A 13,970-nucleotide genomic window follows, 5' to 3' on the forward strand; every position below is an offset into this window, starting at 1 on the left:
ATAACTACACGTTGCCAAAACTCACAAACACAATGGCAATCATTTAATAACTTATGTCATCCAGTCAAGTCAGATCATAATTAAAAGAAGATCTTATCTTCTATTTAAGGGTTTGCTCCTGGTTAGCTCATGAGCAATGTCCCGTTAGATGGCGCTGTTATCAATAGTTCCTTTTTTCAGGTTTTTTCGTAAATTATGAAGAATTATTTCACCAAAAACTAATGGCGGGAGTATCTAAGCGTAACCGATTTTTTGACCCCACACTCGAAATGAAATATTCCGCCAAAGCCGCAAACGAGGTGCTTTACTTTGAACGTCAATTGCGGCCGTATACGGACACTAGGAGCTCACGCACACACTCAAATAGACAGCGCCAGCTAGCGAAAGTCTATTGCGACACTTAGCTACCCGATCGGGGTACTCCTTCGAGTAATATTCACATTTTTTATCGAGTCACGAAATTTTGTACTAACTGTACTTTACTCGAAAATTTTACTACGACCTATAAAATCTATAAGTATTTTATTGATAATTAGAAGCAGGGTCTTGGATAACTGTTCGCATATTATAATACGAGCCAAACGCCTTTCAAGTGGTCATAATATGTGTACGATAAATTGAGAAATTACCGAGATTCTGACCACGGTTTCTTGTCTTGGTTGATGGTCTTGCTATTATTCAGGTTATATTTATAGTTACTTTTCGTAGTTACTACTCTTGCTAAAGTGGTCATGGTCGTCGGTTGAAAATCGGTAGCAAATCTACAGGACGAGTTTCTTGGGAAAATAGTGCGGTGGTTTGTCCTTACCTTCCACGCCGCAGAGCTGGAGTTTGGAATTCGTAGTTGGCAATAGAGAGCGCTGCCACCAGGGCTCTTAGTCATCTTGTACGACACGCACAGGAATGCACAGGCAATCAAGTTTATCAAGGGCATCCGTAAAGCCAAAGGCCCTTAAGACACTGTGACACATGCTCTTTAGTAGCAAGAAAGCATGCTACTATCGAGCATGCTTATTAGTGGCAAGCTCGAGACGGGGTGGAAGGGGGAAAGGTAATAAGCAAGTGTGAACGCGTTTGCTTCAGTCCAGTAACGAGCATGTGTAACAGTGCCTTTAGACATACCTAATATTTTATGAACAGTGCTTCGTGTAAGCTCTTTCTATCAAAAGAGGTAATAAAATCCATACAGAGTTTACTATCCTAATTATCATCATCATCATCACTCAATTTCTGTGGTAAGACTTTTGGTAGAGAATTAGTAATCATAAGCTGCTAATATCAATTATTAATAAGTTGCTAACCATGAAAAGAGTTGACGAAGAGTTTATCTAGGCTTCTGCATCTGGATTTCTCAGTTCGTATATATAATTACTAGCTTAATCCCGCGGCTTCGCTCCCGCTGAAGAAAAAAATCTACTCTGTAGTGTAGGTATTCGAATTAAAAAAAAAACTTCTTGCACCTCTGCGATCCTCAAGGAATACGTTTGCCAAATCTCATGCATTTTTAGGCCATGTTTTGCCTTTATAGGTATAAATAAATACTTACGAAATACTTACATAACAGCAAAAGTTCACCCACTCGCCGATAACTTGCGCCGATCAAATTGCGGTAAAAATTATCCCGTGCTAATTTTGTACCTACTTATCTCTATAAATTGATTTTGTTAGGATATCATAACCGATGATTTGGCACAATCAGCAGAAGACTACGAGCAGTTCCAAAATCATCTACACTCCCTTTGTTACCTTCGAGTCGAAAACAGTTGTCGATTCGTATCATATAACTACCTATTGTAAGTATTATCTGCTAGGATTTTTTTCCGATCCAGCAGGTTTGTAGTCGTGCGTACTGGATTATTGGCAGTGTTTCCTTTGGATGTTCGTGCGATGGAACTATTGCGTTTTTTTGCATTAGTTCCTTTACAAGACGCGTTTATTTTTTTGCCTTTGTTCCTTTCGCAGTAGCATCTTCAGTTCTTGCAAAGGTACAAAGGCGGAAAAATCCCGCAGTTCTTTCTTCAAGGTCTTGTGAAGGAACTAGAACTACCGCAAATAATCCGTCGTACTTGCAGACTACGGGCACGTTCAGTTTAGCTGACACGTCATCATCGGAGACAGATGTTGCATCAAACCTAATTCGAAGCAGTCAAGCTCATAGGTAGCTGAACAGTTTGGTACTTTGTCACAGCAAGCTACAGTGCTAAAATGAGCATTTCTAAAAAAGTTTGTACATTTGATTTGCGACTCCGATTTGGGTAAAAATTTGCAGGTAGATAGTCTCCCGAAATGTCCCAATTAATTTGTATGGAAAGTTCCTTTTTTGTTACCGCAAATCCATAGTTTTGGTAACAAAAAAGGAAATTTCCATACAAACCAATTGGGACATTTTGAGAGACTATGTTATTACGACTCAATATCGTTCACTCTACAAACCTGCAAATTTTTATCACAAATAGGAGTCGCAAATCAAATGTACAAACTTTATTTGGAAATGCTCAAATAGTTTTACATGTCCTCAAATACTAAGAGTAAAAAGGGAATGTCTTTACTTTGCTACTTTTTGATCGCTCTTTGCCTGTAGTATCTACGGCTAACTAGTCTGGTTGACAGGGCAGTGGGTATAATTAATTTGTAATTTTCCCGCTGGTACAGTAAATTCATATCCCAATTATCATGCCAATTATTATGCATTATAAATCAAGTAACTATTTTGGAAACAATATATTTTTAGACACGAGTAATATTTACCTCGACGTTTCGGCAACATTACAGTGGCCGTGGTCACGGGTAGACTGAAGTGTGGGGTGACAAATAAAAATGACCAAGTGCGGGTAGTTCGAAGGACTCGCGCTGCTAGGCAGACTTGACACCCCACACTTCAGTCTACTCGTGACCACGGCCACTGTAATGTTGCCGAAACGTCGAGGTAAATATTACTCGAGTGTGTTAGCGTGATAAGTCCTGTGCGTGGTATTTTGATTAATTCCAGTTTCTTTTAATTATTTTGTTGCTCTATTCCTCTCATCTGTCCGAGCACGCGAGCAGGCTGCAATTACCAGGCCCATCACTGCCGTTCCGCCTGTGACAGTTGCAGTTCTACCATACAATCTTTTCTTTGGGGTAAGTAAAATGCAGTACGTCGCATTAGACAGCGTTTGAGAATAATTATCAGGATCAGGAGGGGGTCAGGTCTGCTAGTGAACAACGTCGGCATTAGATTCAGCTAATACTTTGAGAACAAAAAAAAAGGTATAAACTTTGTGATACAAGTTAAATATGCCCGCTGTCCAGTCAATCAACAAGCCAACCGTACCACTAGCAATTAAATTTTTTTGAGCTTGACTGTTAGTCAGTATCTAGAACCTACAGTATTTAATTTTGCCCTAGGTTTCTCTGCTGTCAACCGTGCGGCACAGTTAGATCTATGTGATACGTTCCTACATAATATAATAACATGCAGTACACGCCCTCCTCCACCCCCTCCTCCTACATTAAATAATATATATATCACACAATACCTAATAATAGTTATATAGTAGGTATTTGTGACAGCTAGTCGAGCTTGTGTGACATATACTATACATACATAATAAAATATTGTTTTACATGGAAGAGAAAGAGAGCGGGCGTGTATGTAAACTTATTGTATAGATATTTCACATGGACGTAGTTGTCGGGCACGGTTCGTAGCGCAGAAGTAAAGTAAAAAATATTGTTGTCAATTTATATGAGGTTCCGCAAATTAACAAGTTCTCTGTCCCGAAGCAATGTGCAGCGTTCTTTTGACACGTCGCCATAGTAATGATAAGGTAATATAATATCCCCGTAGCAATTTTCATTGTTTATCTAAATGTGGTTCAAGAATAAAAATAATTATTATAATGTATGTAATAAAGTTTATTATTTTTTCGAAAGAACAACTCCATTATTTACATCACTGGTCATATGGCACATGTGCCTCATGGACGCACCAGTAAAGCCACGCATCAAGGGTCAAGGAACCTGGTAACACCGAAACCACTCAATTATTCAAGTATTTATTTCATTTCGTATTTGTTTCGTTGAGATATGTATGCATAGGAAAAATTCGTGTCTAGATTCCTGTCCAGCGGTGGTGTAGGGGTTATAGCACGCAGCACGGATTGCTGAGACCTGGGTTCGATTCCCAGCCCTGGTCTCTTTTTCTGGTTTTTCTGTGCATCCATGTCTCAGTTTGTATTTTCGATATGGTTTCACGGGATACCCGTAAAAGTAACAAATTTGGAGTTGAAATAAAAAATACAAAAAGACTCCAAAAAACCAATCATAGCCTATAATATAATGCAAACTCAAAATCAAACATTATTATGATGCCACTATAATGAAAGGAGTGACGCGAAAGATACAATTTGTAAGCGGAGATCTTATAAAACTAGCTACTAGCCGCGTGCACCTACCATGCAATAGTCCTAAATACAAAAGTCAAGGTATCAGAAGCTTAAAAATATATAATTTGTAATAATAGTCACACATATTTATCAATATATGAACTTATACCATTCTTCTGATTTTGGTTCTTGATTCTGGGTATCTGTATGCGATGTCATTTTACACGAGTTTCCTTTTCTTCTGTAAGGCAACCTGACAGTTCAGTAGCAATGACACTCGAAAAAGAACGCCATACTACCTACTACAGTTATCGCGGCCGGCTCAGTCAAGAATGTATCTAAAGCTAGACATGAGCAGTCTAAACATGAGTGATATTAATCTCGATATCGATTGTCAATATTTAGTCATCCTGTGACATAGAGCATAACACTAACTCGGTTGTTAAAAAAAATGAACATATAATAATTCTACTATTTTTCTACTACAATGTTTATGTTTCACGCAGAAGAAGATTAAAAACTATCGCGAAAAGACTTGTGCTAGCACGTTACTAGTGACAAAACAATAAATAAGTTTCGGAATAAGATGTCAAGTAAACATCGATCTATGCGATCTCCAGGGTGAGACAGCTTCGAAGTTGAGTGTCATACTTCCTGGCGGTGACATGGTGTCGCATGGAATTCACTCAAATCAAAAAATGTAGGTACAGTCACCAGCATTAATATCTACCACAGCGGAGCGTGCAAAAATATCTGACAGGTCCTTCCGGCCCTAGAAATAGAGTCGTGTCAGATATTTATGCACGCTTATTGTGTCAGATATTGGTGCTGGTGACTGTACATGAAAAATTTTTTTAGCAAAAAATGGAACCGACTATAAAAAAAAACAAAAAAAAACAACTAGTTTGAAGTACTTTCTGGCGGACTTTTCAAATTTCTTGTAAATCAGAAAAAATGTACGAAATTGTACGCTATAGTTAAAAAAAAAATGAACGTTCAAGTTCTAAAGCGCTTATATAAGGTGCCCATTGGGATTCCGACAGATTGGGATTCCGATTTTTTACTTATAAAAAATTCGACTGCTTCATAGTAAAATAGATAGCGCCCGCCAGAAAGTATCTTTATTACTACCGGTGTACTACTATTACGGGTAGTACTATTATTAGTAGTGATTAGTAGTACTATTATTACGGGTAGTATATTTTTTAAACTAGCGCACAAATTCGTAAATTCTTCGTACATTTTTTTGATGTGAGTTTGAATTCCATGTGACAATATGTCACCGCCAGGTAGTAAGACACGAAGTTGATTATGATATATACTTGTGTGGTACATACTATGAAATGAAATTTATATTTCTTCATAACTTAAACGTAACCGGCGATTTTTTGATTTTTCTAATCTTCGCGCCATAAGAGCTATCTGCAAACTAAAATTCAAGTTTCTAAGAACTAGAAGTATCCTTATAGATTCCTCGGTTACGATAACTTATATGAAAACATGTTTTTGTCAAAAATGGTATGAAATGTTGCCAATACAACATCAAAAACGTCGCAGAAAGTAACGCATCACGGAGACTAGGCTAAGGATCCAGGAAGTAACCTCGTACTGTCCAGTAAGTAAATATGTAATATGACAGTAACGGGCTCCTTAAAAATTTTGAAAAAAGCACGCGGGCCTTTTACATAACCATCATTAACATCATCAACATCATTTTTATCACCTAAATTATCTACATCCACTACATCATCATCGTGATCATCATCTTTATCATTATCTACATTATATACATATCTGCATCATCATCATTATCATCATCTACATCATCATAAATTTAAAAATTGTAATTTAAATCATTTATTCAATAAATAGGCCGCAATGGGCACTTTTACACGTTATAATGATCACAATCAACCATCTTCATCATCAACATCGTTTACATCACTTTCATCATCTACATCATCATTGTCATCATCATCTATATATCATCATCTACGTCATCTATATTATCATCTACATCATCTACATCGTCGTCATCGACAATCATCACCATCATGAAACGAAATAAAATTTATTATTTATTTCGCAGGAACATACACATATTTATATCAGATATTTGTAACCATAGATTTATTTTATGTAAAACAACTTATAAAATGAAATAGTTAATTGGCCCTCTAATATTGGCTGTGTCCTAACAGGGCGTCACATGTATACCTGCCTATTTATAATTCCATCTATGTTTGTAATGTGATATGCAATAAATGAATGAAATGAAATGAAATGAAATACACAGGTACATGTCATGTTTGTTCTGCCCCAATCATCATCATCGTTTTCAGCGTCATCACCATCTACATCATTATCATCATTTACATAATTTACATCATCATCATCGTCATCATCATCAATATCATCATATACATATCTGCATTATCATCATTATCATCATCTACTTCATATATATAATCATCTACATAATTTACATCAACTACATCATAATGATCACAATCAACCATCTTCATCATCATCATCATATACATCGTCGTCATCGACACCATCACCATCATGAAATGAAATAAAATGAAATTATTTATTTCGCAGGAACATACACAGGTGTTACAAATATTACACATGTCAGAAGAAATATTACATAAGTACATGTCATGTTTGTTCTGCCCTAATCATCATCATCGTTTTCAGCATCATCACCATCATCATCACCACTGTCAACAATCATCAATCGTCATCATTATCATCATCACCGTCAACCATCATCAATCGTCATCATCATCATCGTCACCGTCAACCATCATTAATCTAATCATCATACACATATACATCATATACATATCTGCATTATCATCATTATCATCACCATGATCATCACAATGACTAACAATCATCTAATCATCATCAAAAACGTTGTAGAAAGTAACGCATCCTAGAGACTAGGCTAGTAGTGTCCAGGAAGTAACCTCGTACTGTCCAGTAAGTAAGTATGAAATCCCATTACAAATTAAGTACACTTGATATGTAATGGAATTTCATACTTACTTACTGGACAGTCACGTGTTCCAAATTAAAAAATTCGGAAACCGTCACAAACAGCACGCGAGCTGGAGGCAGTGTTGGGCGTAGTTAACTAGTATTTTTAAAATGGGACATGTCGTCACCATCACTATCATCATTATCATCATCAGCATCACCATCATCATATACCTCCATATTCATCACCATCGCATCACTATCAACCATCGTCATATTCATCATCATCACCATCATCACGATCATCATTACCATTACCATCAATTATCATCATCATCATCATCACTATCATCATAATTTTTCATCATCATCAATTTTGTACAAAAGTTCAAACACGAAGTGATAGAGAGAGACTAGGTCATAAAGTATAAACTTATTTGATTGAGTCATATTAATAACTTCAACGTTTTCCTTTGCCACTCCGCAAACACAAGTGCAAGACAACTGTGTTTGTGCGACACATGTGTGTGTGTCATGCAGTAATCCTCCCTACTACACTTTCATAAAAAGTCAAATTACATATGGTAAAGGCCTAACAAATAAACATATTTTGGTTGTTTTTGTTCTGTGAATATTTAATCGTCACTCAGAACACCAGAACACACATACATACAGAGCAACAAATTCACGAGCTGCATGACAGTCATGTAACACCATTAAATAATTTACCTACATATATAAACACAATTTAAAATCCTTCAATTATTGGTCGTTCGTTTTCTGTTATAAATAGAAGACTATTTTTTTAGTACCATAAAACCGTCCAATTTTGCCCTTGATATTTATTTTTCCCGCGGAGTTAAAATATAAGCTGTAACAAAAAGGCCTTGGCAGGATAAAAAAGGTCAAGTTCGAGTCGGACTCGTACATACGAAGGGTTCCGTACGTACAATGTTTTTAAAACAGTTCACTAATAAGTTTTAGCTACGCCTAGTAACCAAAAAACGCTGGAAAAAAAACACGTTTCTTGTATGACAACTCCATTTATTTTTTAATTTTACTTACTTTATTATTTGTATTTGTTGTTATGGAGGCCACAGTAATACCTACATAATCTGTTAACATTTCAAGTGTCTAGCACACACAAACATGTATGCCTAAACGGGGTAGGCAAAGCACACGAAACGTTACAGCTTCGGAGCCACTTTTAGCAATTTTAGGTTTTAAGTTTGACAAAAACGGTACAACAGTGACAGGTTGCTAGCCTGTGGCCTACGGTCCTCAGTCGCCTCTTACGACATCCACGGAAGAAATGGAGAGGTCTAATTCTAACCCGACATCACACGGGTAGCTATTACAGCTCAAGAGATAAAGCCCTGTGACAGACGGATGGACAGACAGACAGACAGACAGACAGACAGCAGAGTCTCAGCAATAGGGTCCCGTTGGCCTAACCATAAAAACTAAATAATAGTTACGAACCAGTAGAAGACAGACAGACAAACACACAGACAGACAGCAGAATCTCAGCAATAGGGTCCCGTTGGCACCCTTTGGGTACGGAACCCTAAAAAGGAGAAGCAACTCCCGTCAGGAATAAAGAAATATTCCGATATAAAGGGAAAAGAAAAGATTTATTCGTGACAACAGGGAAAAAAATATACAAAAATGATTTAGAAATGTGCATGTCACAAAGTGGTCACAAATCAGTCAATTTTGTTTTATTTCAGATATTTTAAAAAATGACAACTTGGGCAAAGTTATCTCAAAGGTCAAAGTTGTACGGTTTTATAGTACTTTATATATATGTACCCCTATTATCTCATCATCTGATATTACTGTAGTTTCATTCGACAAATAAAAACTTAAGATTGGTTTTTGGAATCTTTTTGTATTTTTTATTTTAATTCCAAATTTTTACTTTCACGGTCATCCCGTAAAACCTAAATTGAAAATACAAACTGAAATATAGATGCACAGAAAAAACAGAAAAATAAGACCATCACTGGGAATCGAACCCAGGTCCTCGGTAATCCGTACCGCTTGCTATACCGCTACACCACTGATGGTCAAAAAATAAAAACTACATACCTGTTGGTATTCTTGTTTTTAGAAGCTCCACTAAAATTCCACCCACGGAACGCTAAAAGAAAGATGCCTACGAAGACTTTATTTCGTTGTGTACATCATATTTATTTAGAACAAACTTTATAACACAGCGTTAATAAGTAAATCAAACATAGTTAATCAGTCAGATATTCCTTAATTTCTTGCATATCAACATTCAACGTTTCTTCTTTTCTTCACCTTGAATATTGCATGACAGCACCTAGGCTACTTCAGCAATATAATGATTCCAGGCAAAGTTATATGCAGTTAGTTAGCATTGAATCTGAAAGGAATTGTGTATTAATAAATACAGAAATAGTATTAGCAGACAGACTATAAGATACCTAGGTGTACGAATAAAGTGACCGATGCTTTTTAGTTACAGCATAAGGACGTAAATCAGACTATCAGTAGGTAAATCCCCTAATGTACCTACATACTGTTGCACGCAACTCTGTCAGCGTAGAATTCGTTTATAGCTATTCCGCGGGAATATTGCGATTAAAAAAAAACTACCCTATGTTTTTCTACGGGACTCAAACTATCTGTATCCCAAATTTCATCCTAATCGGTTCAACGAATTAGACGTGAAAAGGTAATAAAGAATTAAACAAACAGACTAACAAACTTTCGCATTTATAATATGAGTGGGATTATTGTCTTATTTTAAGTCATCATCATCATCATCATCATCATCGGCCTATCTTAGCCCACTACTGGACATAGGCGTCTCCAATTGCACGCCACTGAGCACGACCCTCGGCCACTCTCATCCAGTTACTGTCAGCTACCCAGTGAAGATCATCGCTCCACCTAGTCTGAGGGCGTCCCTCGCCACGCTAGGCTTTTACTCGTTTACCTTAGCAGTTATCGGTTCTTCGGCTGATATGGCCGGCCCACTGCCACTTCAGTTTGCTTCAGTTTTAAGTAATCCTATAGAAATAGACGGACGGACAGCGTAATATCAAATTATCTGAACTATGTCTTTGTGACAAAGTTTCTCCATGTCTTTCATTGAATAAAGTTAGAATTCGGCAGCGATGACATACGACCATCATCATCATCATCATCGTCATTAAGATCGGTTTGTGAACAATACTTATCTTTTTCAAAATATCCTGATATTGAATTTAGATTTTTGCTATTCCTTTCTGCCTGCATGTAAAATTTACAGAGATTAGTGATATGGAGATAGAGTTGTAAAATTAAATATATAACATTGAATACCCTGGGTATTAAAAATAAACTGGCCAAGTGCGAGTCGGATTCGCGCACGAAGTGTTCCGTACCATTATCTATACAACATTAGACATTAGCAAAAAAAAAACTTAAATATTTGTTTTATTCTGGTTTGAGTATTTGTTGTTATAGCGGCCACAGTAATACATAATCTGTAAAAATTTCAAGTGTCTAACTATTACGACTCAAGAGATAGAGCCCTGTGACAGACGGACGGACAGACAGACAGACAGACAGCGGAGTCTCAGAAATAGGGTTCCGTTGGCACTTTTTAGGTACGGAACCCTAAAAACTAAATAATAGTTACGAACCAGTAGAATTTTATGTAGGTACCTACATAATAAATCCCATTTTTTCCTTATCTTAAATTTCAGCTTTTTAGGATAAAAGGTTTGGTGTGTGCGTTGGTAAACAATAATTAAAAAAATAGGACAATGATGTAATGTTCACTTCGAAACACAGACAGACAGACAGACGGACAGACAGATGGACAGATCAACAGACGGACGGACGGATGAGCCGACGGAAAGGTACACAGACAGACTCACATACGCATAAAATTAACAACCTGTGTCACTCCTAACAGAGACAAATCTAACGATACCTCTTCTGATCTCTTTATCTCCTAACATGAGCTATTTCTCAAGACTCTGCTTCTAATTATCAATAAAATACTTATAAATTTTAAAGGTCATAGTAAAATTTTCGACTAAAGTACAGTTGGTACAACTTTATTCACCATCATCATCATCATCATCTCAGCCGTAGGACGTCCACTGTTGGACATAGGCCTCACCCACAGACCTCCAGTTGCTTCAACTGGCAGCAGCCTGCATCCACCGCGAACCTGCGGCTTTAACCAGGTCATCCGTCCATCTTGTTGGTGGACGTCCTACGCTGCGCTTGCCGATCCGCGGCCTCCACTCGAGAACTTTTCGGCCCCAACGGCCATCCGCTCTCCGTGCTATATAGCCCGCCCATTGCCACTTCAACGAGCTGATTCGCTTGGCTATGTCGGTGACCCTTGTTCTTCTACGTATCTCCTCATTTCTGATTCGGTCCCGTAGAGAAACCCCAAGCATAGCTCTCTCCATAGCTCGCTGAGCAACTCTGAGCCTATTTATAAGGCCTAAAGTAAAGCACCACGTCTCGGATCCATATGTCATCACTGGACAATAATGATGTAGTGTTCACTTCGAAACACAGACAGACAGAAAGACGGACAGACAGATGGACGGATCGACAGACGGACGGACGGATGGGCCGACGGAAAGATACACAGACAGACTAACATACGCATAAAATTAACACCTGTGTCACTCCTAACAAAGACTTATTTTCTTGTCTCTGCTCTTGTCTTGTTGCTAAGATGCATCAAGGCCTTGTGCGAAAGAAATGACCATACATACGCTCCAAAACCATAACCCCTGCCGTTTCTCACACTTATAAATAAAATAAAAAATCTTGAATCACTTCATAATAGAGTACATACAGTACATACTCGTACATATGCAGACAGACGGTGGGAAGCGACTTACTTCTATGGAGTGAAATGTTCACGACGCTACTAAGAGTTAGGGAAATTTGGTATGTTTTCGTAGTAGGTTGCTGCAGACCACAAGTTTGGTACACACGATAAGCCATACTTTGGCCACCCAGTAGGAATGAAATTCTTACAGCCCTGCCTCTGGTGTTCTTGTAACAAATATTAATGTTTCTGACAAAAATGATAAAATAAACATACCCGTGTATCCAATTACATAGGTATTCTTTTCATCATCGAATCGTACATACATAAATAGTTTAAGAGTTGCACTCTTGCTAATTTCCTCTCGTCCGCCAACTTTTTGACTTCTTGATTTGTGTTCAAACCATAATTATTCAAACATAATTGCTTTTGAATATCAATCTCATTGACTTGACGTTGTGACAAAAATGTATTATAATGACGTTTAAATTTTACTTATCTAGCCAGTTATAATAATAAAAAAGGTACGAAAACTACTTCGATTGTGAAAACCTTTTTATTCACCGAGCCTAGATTTAGCGGCCGTAAAAATGCCGTGATATGTAGGAATTTATTTGAGCCTCACTGTAAAACTTGATATTAATACATACACATGCAATGTATGTTGAATGTAGACCTTATTTTTTAACTAATTAGTTTAGTGATTACACCTAGCACCTTTTATTGTGAGAATAAATATGCTTTATATAAATTAGTGGCGCTACTGTCTACGTAAGAGTAAATAACTAATATCTGTTCAGAATTTGTAAGTTGAATTTAAACCACTTGTCCTAGATCGAAGCACCGCATTATAATGTATGTAAAGTATGCAATGTTATAATTTTTGCCGAGGACTGGGTCTGTTACTTAAATAATTATTATTTTAAATGACAATTTTAAAAGTAACTTACCTATTTTTCGTCTTACTTACAGTTTGTGTCCTTGCATTAATCAGAAATAATAGTTTAGGCGTTTCAACTTCCGAAAATAACAGATTTAAAAACAAAAAAAGTAAATACTAGACTCAGAAACTTGAACTTGATCTCTCAGTGATCTCATGCTTTCTTCATTTAGTTGTCGTATTATCTGAGCCAAAGGTGATGGTCACGTGACCACACGAAATAGTCGATACCTATTTACAATAGTTTGATTTTGTGACATTGACTCACGCACCCATATAAGATGTCACTACATGCTCGCTGCGAACACTGTCAGTTGTACTCATACAATGGTAAAATGCATCAAAATTTACTGCATCACGCTGCACTTTTGATGCAATAAAGTTACTTTTTTTTGGATTTTGCTTGAAGAGCATATCCATAATTTACTATTCTCAAAAAATCCTCTAAGAAAACATGTCCGTGGAAGCTATGCGGGGTGTCCGTAGGTTTGTATGGAAGAGCAACCCCCTTAGAACGATGCATTTTATTGATCTTAAGTAATTCATTAATGCCCAAGGGCTTAAAGATGAATTTACGTAACATCCTATTTGAAAACAAATTTATTCGCATCGGTGGAAAAAGTTTAGAAACTAAACTAATCTCTTATAAAATTGACGTAGTCTTTGGAGAATTAGCAGCGTCATTAAAGCGCAGAAAAATAAACTTTGTTGCCATGATTGCTTTTAAACAAACTAGTTATGGTGTGTTTGGGTTTTTTTGATTGGTTTATTGGCCTATGCGTGTAATGAGCGGTAAAAGGGCCGTATAAAGTGACTAATATCTGTCTTTCCTGTTGCTAAACAGACGGATATGGTTTTC

The 13,970-nt window shown here is 37.1% G+C and overlaps 1 protein-coding gene and 1 long non-coding RNA gene across 2 annotated transcripts in view; both read right to left on the bottom strand.

The window, feature by feature from the left end:
* Positions 1 to 13,970, bottom strand: part of LOC141431439 (glucose dehydrogenase [FAD, quinone]-like) — a 120,580-nt gene that overhangs the window by 97,784 nt on the left and 8,826 nt on the right. The window lies entirely within an intron of this gene.
* On the bottom strand, positions 1,528 to 13,403 carry LOC141431426 (uncharacterized). Its single transcript, XR_012451721.1, has 3 exons — positions 12,448 to 13,403; positions 9,447 to 9,747; positions 1,528 to 4,002 (listed from the first exon to the last, which is right to left on the bottom strand). It is a non-coding gene; the product is annotated as an uncharacterized lncRNA (long non-coding RNA).

The sequence above is a fragment of the Choristoneura fumiferana genome, chromosome 9 (assembly GCF_025370935.1).
Source record: "Choristoneura fumiferana chromosome 9, NRCan_CFum_1, whole genome shotgun sequence".
Taxonomy (NCBI): Eukaryota; Metazoa; Arthropoda; class Insecta; order Lepidoptera; family Tortricidae; genus Choristoneura; species Choristoneura fumiferana.